At 44.5% G+C, this 12,573-nt stretch overlaps 1 protein-coding gene across 2 annotated transcripts in view; it reads left to right on the top strand.

Moving 5' to 3' along the window:
- The window catches only part of PLPPR4 (phospholipid phosphatase related 4), a 104,262-nt gene that overhangs the window by 33,917 nt on the left and 57,772 nt on the right, over positions 1-12,573 (top strand). The gene's annotated exons all lie outside the window — the stretch shown is intronic.

The following is a 12,573-nucleotide window of genomic DNA, read 5'->3' as shown; positions in this document are numbered from 1 at the left end:
GATCAAGAGGAGGAGGAGGAGAATAAGGGGTCGGGGTTCGAGATGAGAACGCACCTAGGCCTCAGGCCTCAAGTTTGGCATGCAGTCTCTCTTTTTATCTTGGATGTCCTCTCCCACTTCCCTCTTCTTCTCATGTCTTCTCAGAAAGTGCAAAATAAATTTTTCATGGAAAAAATACGATCTGTTTGGATTATTATTACTTCATTTGCTTATTATTTATCCTTCTTCCCAATGCTAATTGAAGTAATTAATGTGCTTCTTTGATTAGATTCTTCTAATCTATATGGCAAAAAAATTAATCTCCCTTTTTTCTTTTCCACTAACCTCTCATATCACTCTCAACCTATTCTTCATCTTCATGCAATTTATGTTCCAATTCCTGTGTGCTCACAAGTCTGCATGGGACACGCAGTCACGCAGATCACGCAGATCTTATAGCTCGACTTTCCTTTGTGCCTTTAATAACCCTTTTTTGGCCTGGCCATGATGTCTGTCTGCGTCTGACAGAAATGGTGATCCACAATATAGATCGGGTCTGAAGAGAACAATTGACTCTTCCTTGTCTGTGCCCCCCCCCCCCCCCCCCTACAATCATCCTGCTGCCCCCACCAAGTGTAACACTGCCTCCAATGTGCTTCCCGACATCCCCCGCCATATCATGTGCTTCCAAGAAATCCACCTTTAACAATATCTGTAAAATCAACTAATCAAAGCTTAGAGGCAGGATCACTGGCTAAGCAAAAAGGAAAATTAAATGCAATCATACGCAGATGGAAATTATACTAAAGGCTTCTGTGACGCTTTGAAGCCAATCTACGATTTGCGGGCTTCCTGAAACTCTCCTCTCCTCAGGAACTACACTGATAACAGACAAGACTAAAGTCTTGGAGAGATGGGTGGCACATTTTCACAATGTTCTCAATTGCCCATCAACAATCGATGATGAGGCAATTGCCTGCTTTCCCAAAAATTGAAGTCAATATGTCACTTTCTGACATCCCAAGTAAAGTCGAGATGGTGAATAGAATCAGTCTTAACTCGAGCGGAAAAGCACCAGGGCAGATGCAATACCAGGTGATATGTCGTCTAAGGCAGGTGGTACAACACGGCAAACTCACAACACTACTTCACACAATGTGGAACCAGGAAGCCGGAAGCCATTCCTCTGGAATTCAAAGATGCATCAATTGTTCACCTTAACAAAAGGAAGGGAAATCGTCAAGCTGCCGCAAATTCTCGAGGAATCTCCCTTCTGTGCAGTGCTGGGAATATACATGTAAGGGTACTGTTGAACCGCTTAACACTGGATCTCGAACAGGACCTTTTTCCGGAGAGTCAATGTGGCTTCAGAAAAGGTTGTGGCACAGTTGACATGGTGTTTGCTGCATGCTAGTTCCAGGAGAAATGCCAAGAGCAGAATTACAACTCGTAGTCAACGTTTGTTGATTTGACCAAAGTATTTCATACAGTCAGTAGTGATGGCCTATTGAAGACCATGGCAAAATTTGGCTGTCCAGAAAAATTCATTGTCATGGAATGGCAATTCCATGACGGTATTCCTGCTCGTGTCCTGGGCGATAGAGACTCCTCTCTGACGCCTTTCCAGTCACAAATAAAGTGAAGCAGTGCTGTGTGTTAGCTCCCACCCTGTTCAGTATGATGTTTGCTGCCATGCTTTCTGATTCATTCACCGGTAGTGTAAAGTCTTTAATTTGAGGGAACTGCAAGACAAAACAAAAGTGCATGAAGCTGTGGTTTGTGACTTTCCTTTTGCTGATGACTGTGGTTTAAATGGTTCTTCAGAACAAGAAATGCAACAAAGCATGGATGGCCTCTCATCTGCAACGTGATAACTTCGATCTCACCGTCAGCACCAAAAGCCTGTAGTTATGCACCAAACTGCCTCACTTAATCATAACATGAATCCAACTGTTACAGTCAAGGGTCAAAGGCTTGAAGCAGTTGGTAAATTTACCTACCTCAGCAGCACACTCTCCAGAGTGGTTCACATTGACAATTAAGTCAACATCAGAATAGTTTAGGCCAGCGTTGCATTTGGCAAGCCACCGAAAACCATCTGGGAGCGAAGAGGAATCAGTCTCTCAACAAAAGTGATGGTATGCAGAGTGGTTGCTTTTCCCACCCTATTGTATGCTTGTGCGATGTGGGCAGTTTACTCCAGCCATGCAAACAAGCTACACCACTTTCACATGACATGCTTGCGGAGACTACTCAATATCGTTTTGGTAAGACAATGTTTGGATCGGATGTTCCTAATACTGGGATTCTCTCCATGACCGACATGCCCAGAATCCAAACCCTGTTGAAGTGTGTTCCAGATAAGATGAGCTGGATATGTCACCGGAATGGCTGATGAGCACTTGCCAAAAAAGTTCTTCTTCAGTAAGCTAATTGAAGGGAAACGTTCACACGGAAGCCAGAAAAGCGCTTCAAGGATACCCTGAAAGGTTTCACGGAAGAGTTTCAACATCGACCAAGGGCACATGGGAGACGTGTACAGGATCGCTCTCACCAGTCTCAGACACGGCATAGTCTCATCAACAAAGGAGCCATCTCCAATGAACCAAACAGTCACACTGGCCAACAGGAAATGTGAGCTTCGCAAGTCCAGAGTTGCAAGCATCGCTTCTGCATCCACACTACATGTGTGTCCAACTTGCAGTAAATCTTTTCTTGCTCAAGTTGGACTGATTCGTCATCTTCCAACACATTTACCTGAAACATAATGAATCCTTGTTGATGCCACGCTCATCTTCACTATGTTGTACAAACAACAACAACTACTACTACTAGTCTGGCAGCTAAGCTAAATATAGCATAACAATTGTGCATTTTGTGAGGAAAGCACCACATTTGGCACACTAGTAGACTATCATATTATGAAAAGATCTGGATATTGGGCCATCTCAGATTCAGAGATTTGATTTTTGCAAGATTTGCAGATTTTGCAGATTTGCAAGCTGAGATTGCAACGCCAGGGACGGCCGACTCCTTCCTGCGAGCTGCCCACGTCACCCGCACAAGAAGAGCTCATCAAATCACTGCAGCGGCACTGCACATCCTGCAACACCGTGCGTATGAACGCCACTGTATGACATATGCTGATGATGCAGAAGACCTGCCTGAGTTCGACGACTGGTGTCACCAGAGAGGAGAAGACATTCCCAACTTTCAGTACTGGGCAACTGTGCTGGAACTAGAGATGTTGGTACTGGTCTACGTGCGTTCTCTGCGGCAGGCTTCATTCACGATGTACCTTGATGCCCCGACGGAACTGGTCCCATGGTTCCATGCCTTAGACCACACACACTATGCCAGGTGGGTCCCTGTTCACCTGAGGGACATGGTTGCACTCCCAATGAAGCACCCAGATGTAGCCAGAGAATTCAGGGCTGGCAACTTCACTGTACAGAAGACGAAGAAGGTGTTCTCTTCGATCCCAATCGAATCGAAATCTTGCAAAAATCAAATCTCCGAATCTGAGATGGCCCAATATCCAGATCTTTTCATAATATGATAGTCTACTAGTGTGCCAAATTTGGTGCTTTCCTCACAAAATGCACAATTGTTATGCTAAGTTGCCCCACTATACTGCAGCTCCAGACATTGTATGCTTAGCAGAAACATTTCCTTCACAGGATGTTTCCAAGTTCTCTGCGTCTCTCCCTGGTGATTCTTTCTTCTGCTTTGACAGGTCCCGCCCCACTCCCGAGGCAGTGTTGTTGTATATGTCAAGAGGTCTATCACTCATTCTTTATTGCACACACAAACCCCTACAAGCCCTTTTGAATACCTCGAGCTGCATATTCCTCTCCGCAGACACCTCATATTTATGTGTGTGGTATACCGTCCACCCAATGATAACGACTCTCTATATATCTCCATTTCGATTCCCTGATGTGGATCAACTTGTAACCATCCATCCCAACTCTCTGTACCTTTTCTGTGGCTATTTCAACTGCCACAATGCCAGATGGCTGGGTGTTGGCTCGGCAACAACCAGCTATGGCATTTCAGCAAAGACCGTTTGCATCTATGTGTGTCTGAAACAATCTGCAATCTTTCCAACCTGGATTTCTGGAACTGATACATCCATCCTCATGGATGAACTAACTTTTCATCCAATCTCTCCTGTTCCTTTACTCGTACTCGTGGCTCTTATGAGCACTTTATTGTTAAAGCCCATATCTCTGGCTATTTCAGGGAGAACCTCAACGATGTCGAATATGGCTGTTTGCACAGCCAAACTGGCAAGATTTTCATTCTGCTTTCTCACCAAAGGATTGAGCTTCTATCTCCACAGCACCTGATATTGATTCGGCCTGGGAATAGTTTCACTAAAGCCTGCTTTCTCTCATGCACCGGTTTATCCCATTTGGCCTGTGGTGATACTATTCAACCTTTAGGCCCTGGTTCAGTGAAACATGTGGAGGTTTGCTACCACCACAAACAGGTTGCTGTGAAGCAGATTGCTTTTTCAACATTGAAAATTAACTGACTAATGGCAACTGTAGTTCATTTAGTGACTCAATGTGCAAATGCTGTTCAATTTTCAAGTCAATCGGATGAAAATTGACGGTTTTTCAGATGAAAATTGATGATTTTGCAAGTTTGACTCTGAGTTGACCTTTGACCTTTTGACCTCAAAAGTAGTTCGTTTCCCTATTTAGTGACTCAATATACAAATGCTGTTCAATTTTCAAGTTTTCAAGGAATGACAAAAGGCTCCAAGTATGACTTCCATTACTTTGTTTTATTTTTGTTACGGCGTAGCCCATCGGGCAGAGCCGCCTAGAACAGTGTTTGTCCGTCTGTATGTATGTCCCCTCAAACGTATACCAATCAGAGCTGAGGATCTGGTCACATGACAGGGTGATGTGATTACATCTGATGTCATAACGGTGGTACGGCGGCTGACTCTCCACACTCCGGCATTTTGATTCATATGCCGTTCAGGCCGAACATATCGTCGAACCTGTCATATATCACAATCGCCATGCTCTACCTTCACGTTTTTCATTCAGTGTGAAACACAAACAAACCGATTGTTAAAATGACTATCATATATCGAAAGCATCGGCGTTACGTCTCTTCCAACGATCGGTATGTATAGGCCATAGGCGTTATGACTCACCATCCACTTCAGACAAATTCAGCCCAGGTTTCTTAAACAGTGGTATCGTTTCAGTAGTATCGTTTTCATAATAATAATAAAATTATAGTAAATATAACCATAACACTTTAATCCGAAGTCGTGAATGGAAAGTTGATGGATTGAAGCGGTGTAAAAGCAGAGGTAATGAATTCACCTCGGTTTTTTTTATAAATAATATAATTTTTGTAATAATAATGCAATGCTATTATTATAGTAAATCTAATCGTAACACTAATCCCTTTGTAGTGACTGAAACGTTACTGGAGGTTAAATATATATCATATATATTAGTGGCGGCAGTTTTGTGTCCGGCCGTCATGCTACGTCATTCCGTATATGATGTCATTACAGCGCAAACACCCGCTCACTTCAAAAGCTGCAGGAAAGGTCATTCCTCTTTGGGGTACATAGATTACAGTCTCTCTATGGTTGGGTCTCAAGAACATTGGGTGTGTTCATTTACCAAGTTTCTTGTGGAGAGATCGCCAAGTCGTTTAAGCATTCGAGCAAGCACTCCATTCAAAACCCTTAAGGAACGGCTGGCTTGCCACACGCTGGCTAGCTGCTTGGTAAATGAGCATACTTCCAACCCTTGTGGGGTATACAGATTACAGTCGATCTTTGCTCAGTTCTGTAAGTAAAACTTACCTCACCTATGTCGAGATTCCTCCAAATTTCTTTGTTTAATGTTATAAACAGCATTAGCGACTGTTTAAAAAGCTAATCATATGTGTTTGTGGTTTATAATATTTTACAAGCCCGGCCACACCGCTGTTAAACTTTTGGTCTTGTTTAATCTCTTAATCGCTTGCATTCCTTCATTCTTTGCCAGTGAATTGATTGCAAAGGAATTGGTGTGACATTGCTTGTTATCGCTGATAAAACTGTGGTTGCATTTTACGAGTAGAGCTTCAGCTGGGATCTCATGCCAATTTATTGCAGGATGTCATCATGCTGATGCAGTAATTGCAAATGGCGTTCCTTTATTACTCTGACTGTTTTGACACACATGCTGTAAACACACAGTTCAAGGATTGGTAATGTGCGCTCATGAAAACTTACGCATTCCAAATTGGCGAAGATTCAACATTCCAAATTGGCAACATTTTTTTTTTTCTCTCGACTGCATTTCTGGTTAATCATTGGATTATGATGAAATTGCTTTCATTTGTGGTTTTGGTTTGCCATCGTGTAATGAAATTGGTCTTGTCTTTTTGGGGATTCATCACTTTGGTTAAATATTTGGCACTGGCAACTGCTTTATTACCTCCACCACCGAAGGTTATGTTTTCACCCCTGTCTGCTTGTCTGTATGTTTGCCTGTTTGTGAACAAGATATCTCAAAATGTGGACGGATTCGGACTGAATTGGTGTATGTGACAAGGACGAAATTATTCGATTTTGGTGAAGATCCATATTCGGATCCGGCGAGAGAATTTTTAAAGAGATTCTTCACCATTGGGAGATTGGGCGAAAAGCGATACATAGCACGATATCTCAAAAGTTATGGACGAGTTATGACTAAACTAGGTGGACGAGTTGGTTAGGTGACAAGAACAAGCAGATTAGATTTTGATTCCGGTCCGAATTCAGATCCGGCCTATCATTGGTATACAAAACGTAAATTGTTCAGCCTTGTGGAGGTATGCGCTCTACCAAGTGCCATTCTAGTTAACTCTGTCTCTTCTACAACCAAGAAGGTAGAAAAATTTTTGGCAAGTATTTTTCTTCTTCTTCCTCTTTCATATGCAGCACATACAGTAGCTGTTGGTAGGTAGTATTATTTGCTGGGGGTGCGGTTGTGCTACTGATGCATAGTTCACCTACTCTTTGCAAGGGACACTGAGGGATCTTTAACGCCTACCAACTAATGCTGGCAGATGGGACTCCCGGTTTAATGTCCATCTGAGGGAAAGGGACACACACTTATGAATCACTGTGCCGGCGAAATACCAAGAAGAAAGTTTATAGCTGGGGTGAAATTCCAACCCAGGCTAGACAGCTAAGAGGTAAATGTGCATACCTCTAGATCTTGTACTGTTGCTTCTCTTCTGTCTGTCACTTTCACCCCGTCTTTCTCCTTTGGCTGCCTCACATCTGCCTGGAAGTCAGTAAGCATCACTCCTATCAACAACAAGGGTGTCAAAACTGATTCCATCAAGTACAGACCACTTGCAATATTATAAGCAAAGTCATGGACTCAATCGGTGATGCTGACATCGTCCTTCCTCTTTTCAAAAAGCCTGATTTCTGACCGCCAGTTTGGATTCCCTCCAAGTCACTCAATTATGGACATTTTTCTGCTTCTCAGAAATGGTCTGAAGCCTTAATCCTGAAACAAGTGGTCAGAACAGTCTCCCTGAATATATCTTGGGCATTCATCAGAGTCTGGCACTCTGCTCTGCTTGCCAAGCTCACAGCATACAAAGCTTACTTCATGGCTGCCTCCCTTGACTTCATCCAGCTGTCCAGTTAACATGTGACAATCTCCTCTCCCAGTCAAAGCTGGAGTGCTCCAAGTTAGTGTTCTGCACCCCAGCTTGATACTTATCGACTTGAAAGATTTCTCTGATGCTCTGGAAAACCCTCTCTTCCTTTTTCCAGAAGATTCCACATTTTATCAGATCGCACTGACAGGGAGGAAGCAGCTGCGTCAGTCTCTGCCGATCTGGAATTGATGCTGGTGTGTCAACAGAAGCATGTATTTCAATCCTGTCAAATTTCACAATCTTATCCTGTTTGATCCATCACCATTTAGCTCTATCCTTTGGTTTTCTCAGGATGAGATGATTAATCATAATCATTTGATTGCCTCAAATGAACCTATCTATTTCAATGTGTGGAATATACAGAACTGGTTGAAGTACCCTAGCCACCGTGGGAAGCAAGGAGAAGCTGAGCTAATCGTGCATCACAGAAAAAGAGCTCACAAAAACTGCCCACCTCCTCTCTCTTGTTCCTCCTTTCTATCATTCCTGGACCTGCCTTCCATGAAAGGTCATTCAGTTGCACGCTTCCCTCACACTCTTCATCCACAGTTGGTGCACTACCTTCTCATGTCTTACCCCATCATTACACTCAATCTTTTTAAATCCGACCCCAATCAAATCTCTTCCTTGCACATTAGTCTTTCCTACAATTCTTTCTTTCCTCTTTTCTGTAAATTCTTCTCCTTGCTTGTTTTGTCCACATGTGGCCTTACTGCTAGTACACACACACACACACACACACACACACACACACACACACACACACACACACACACACACACACACATATATATATATATATATATATATATATATTGTTACGGCCCGCGGATAAGGATGTTATGTTTGCCGAGTGGATGGCACCGCGGCCGAACAGTTTTCCCCGAGTAAACCTGATTCCCGAACGTTGGCCGGATCGCGCCACAGATATTCAATTTGGAAACCTCTAAAGCGACCGAATGTAAAGAGGAAGAAGAAGACGTACAGAAGAGTAACGGGATTTATTATTTACACACACAAGCAAAAGGAGCAGTCAAGGTTATATACAGGGAACATGGAAAAAGCAGGTGACACAGTGAAAATACTAGCTTAACTAAACTGGCATAATTAATACCCCAAGACAGAACAAACGAAGACGACTCACATGGGGAATGATGATAGGAATGGCGGAGGTGGATGGCTTGGAGGGGGGAGGCCGGTCCACGGATACCGCAGCTCGATCGGCGCGTTTGGCAGCCGCCGTTCCTTTTCGGTCCTGCTCAAAACGTCCGTCCAGGCCCCAAGCTGCTGTGGCTGCAGTTTCGGTGGCTCAAGCTGCTGTTGATGCAGCCGCGGTGGCTCAAGCTGCTGTTGATGCAGCCGCGGTGGCTCAAGCTACTCTCTTCAAGGATCCCTTACTCAACTCTCTTCTCGGTGATCTCTTTGCCGCAACTCTTGTCATGGACCTCCTTACGCAACTCCTGTCATGGACCTCTTTTCACAACTCCTGACCACTCTTGCGCGCGTGCTTTTATAACGCCTCCGGCGATCAAGCCGCCAGCCTTTTGGACACGCCCATCGGTGTGCTCACCTCGGCCCTGGTTGGTCGCGCGACCCTCTGGCTCCGCCTTTGATGACGGGCGGGCACGCCTTTCTTCCCCAACCTTGCCTCGTGGCCAATGGTGGTTGAAGAAAACCGCCCAAAATGCAGTTGGCCATTGAAATGAAATGAAAGGGGATCTACTCTTATTCCACTTGGTGCAATGGAGTATTTAAATTAATGGGAGACACAGCCTTACCCTAACACACATAATAAGGATATAAGCTACTGAACAAGGGTATTATAGTGTCCTTCAATGTATGCTTTATGGAATGAACTACCGGAACGCCCTTTGACCTTTATACAACAGACTGGAGGCAGGAAGGCGATATTTTACAACAATTTACACAACAACAACAAAAAAAAAAAACACAATCCTCATATCCACAACAATATATATATATATATATATATATATATATATATATATATATATATATATATATATATATATATATATATATATATATATATATATATATATTGTTACGATTCGTCACTTCCGTTGTGGTGGTTTTCATCCACTGTAAATATTTCTGATTCCATGTACTATTATTGTTTTCAAGAGGTTTATTGTTCATGAACTGTTTTCAAAAGGTAAAAAAGTTAATGTTAAAAGAAACAGGAAACCAGATCGGGAACCGGACGACGAGGAGAAAGAAAGAGGGCGGAGAGAGTGAGTCGGACAAGAAGGAGCCGAACTATTTGCGGTCTGGAGCGAACGTTGGCGAACAACAGTCACTAGCGAACTTTCGGGTTTCCCAGGAAAGGGATTCCTGCGACAGAGTGGTTATCGCTGTGACAGATTAACCTGCGTGTCAGGTTTTGCAATCGATTCAGGAGAGAATCATCGTCGTGCCGGTGCGCCACGAGACCGGGCCGTCGGCCATTTTGACTCGCGCCGGACTTGCGCTTCGCTCACAGTATCATCTCCCTTCGACCATTTTCACTGCATTCAGCCGTGGATCTGGCGTGTGTGTGTGTGTGACGTGGCTTTTTGAAGGTTAATACGTCCATACCCGAGGGTGTGACTTCCCCATCGCCTGGAGGGCGCCTTTGGATTTCCCAGTCGCCTTGAGGGCGCCTTTGTGTAGCTTCGGCTGGGAGACTGTACTTGCCATCCGCACGGGATTCTGGTCTCGATTGGACATCGTTCTGGCGATCGCTGGAGCGAATCAACGTTGGCTTGAAGCCGGGAATAAGAGACATTGGGGATGTTCTTGTTTCACTCACTTGGAGCACAGTGAGTTGTATATTACAAAACTGATGGTACCATCATAGGACATATTGATTGTACTTTTGAATACTATTATTGTTGTACTGTTATTCTTGTGTGATCTTAATACAATATTTGTTTGTGAGTAACAATTGAGGTGGCTTCTCCATTGATCTTTGACATACAGAATAACACATTTTTCTGCCGTGACTCCTCTCGGGGCTCGGAGGTACACCGTGGCCAGGGGGTCGGGGAGGAGCACGTAACAATATATATATATATATATATATATATATATATATTGTTACAGTCCGCGGTTAAGGATGTTATATTTGCCGAGCGGAGGCCCCGCGACCTAACAGTTTCCCCGATTCAACCAAACGTTGGCCTGATCGCGCCACAGCTATTCAATGTGGAAAACTCTAAAACGACCGAACGAGAATGAAGAAGAAGAAGACGTACAGAAGAGTAACGGGATTTATTATTACACACACAAGCAAAAAGGAGCAGTCACGGTTATGTACAGGGACATGAAAAAGCAGGTGACATAGTGAAAATTACTAGCTTATACAGACTTAATTGACTACCCAGGACAGAACAAACAGAACAAACTCACGTACACGAATGGGGAACTTGCAGGCAGGAATGGCTGGAAGGAGAGCGAGGTCCAAACGGGTCTGGCAGCACGATCGGCTCGTTGGGCAGCCGCCGTCCCTTCGCGGCCCTGCTCAAAACCGCCGTCCAGGCCCCAAACGGCTGTCGAGTGTTGTTGCTGCTGTGGACGCTGCTGCTGGCGAGCAAGGCGACGAATAGCAGGCTTTGTGCTTCCCTGGATGATCTCTTCTCTTGGACCTCACAAACCAGCTCTGCCTTGGACCCTTTCAACTCCGCTCTCCTCTGACGACCCAGCTCTTTCCTTTGCACCTCACCACGCAGCTCAGCTCAGCTTTTGGACCTCACAACTCAGCTCTTGTCATAGCTCATCTCTCATCTCAGTAAAAGCTCATCTCCCATCTGACGACTTCCTGGGGATCGTCCCGCGGCGGGTTATATAGGCCCCGCCCCTCAACCTTCGCGAACCTCCTTGATGTTTCTCTCCACACCCTCTCCAAGTCCAACCCCTTGTTCGTGGTTGGTTGAGTGGGGCTGACTCACTCCTCCCCTCTATGACGAGGTGGGGACCCGCCTTTCTTCCCCAACCCTGCCTCGTGGTCAATGGCGGCAATTGTTGGTTGGCAATGCGAATGGCAATTGACGAAAGGGGAAATGGAGGGTTTTTGGGAATGGGAATGAAGGGAATCTATCTTTTTCACTTGGTGCAATGGAGTGTCATGTTAATGGCAGACAAAGCCTTAATCTAAAACACATAATAAAGATATAAGCTACTGAACAAGGGTTTTATCGTGTCCTTCAATGTGTGCTTTATGGAATTAACTACCGGGACGCCCTTTTAACCTTTACACAACACTGGAGGCAGGATCAACACAATAAAAAAAATACAATCCTCAGATCCGCAACACTGCACCCTCATCCTCTTAGGCACGACCCGGGCCTACAACTTAAATTTAGTGTGACACATAGGTGTAGTTCCCTCTACTTTTAACCTGACCCTGAGTGCGACAGTTTTAAAACATAGATAAATATGTCCCGCTGCTCCATTGCACCCTACCTAACAGACTCATGCCCACATTTAACCGAATCGCTGAATGGTCTTCAAACTACACACTGACGGTGGGGAGCATTATTTACAATGACACTACTTTATTTACAAAACGCAACCCAGGACCTGTGATTGTTCTTTCTGGGGGGGAGACAGTCTGCTCTGCATCGACGCACCATGAAAGCACCCAAAACGCACCAAAGCACCCTCAAGCACCAATCGGTGCACAGTCATCATTGTTCAATGAAAGTAAAAACAACAACCCCTAACCCTGCAGGTGGTCTCTTGCTCTTCGGCTCCCTCTGCTGGCTATTATTATTTCTTCCAGTTGTTGTCATTTTCTTTTGCTGGCGGCCTATTTGTATTAAAACTTGCACCCAACGTGTCCATTTTTATTTATTTATGGCCCACAGGGGCCGACTATGTGTGGTTCACCTGTGGGGCATCAGTGCC

The sequence above is a fragment of the Myxine glutinosa genome, chromosome 1, assembly GCF_964187855.1.
Source record: "Myxine glutinosa chromosome 1, kmMyxGlut1.1, whole genome shotgun sequence".
NCBI classification, from domain to species: domain Eukaryota; kingdom Metazoa; phylum Chordata; class Myxini; order Myxiniformes; family Myxinidae; genus Myxine; species Myxine glutinosa.
The sequence above is the reverse complement of the archived record's forward strand: the minus strand, read 5'-3'. Positions and strand labels throughout refer to the sequence as shown.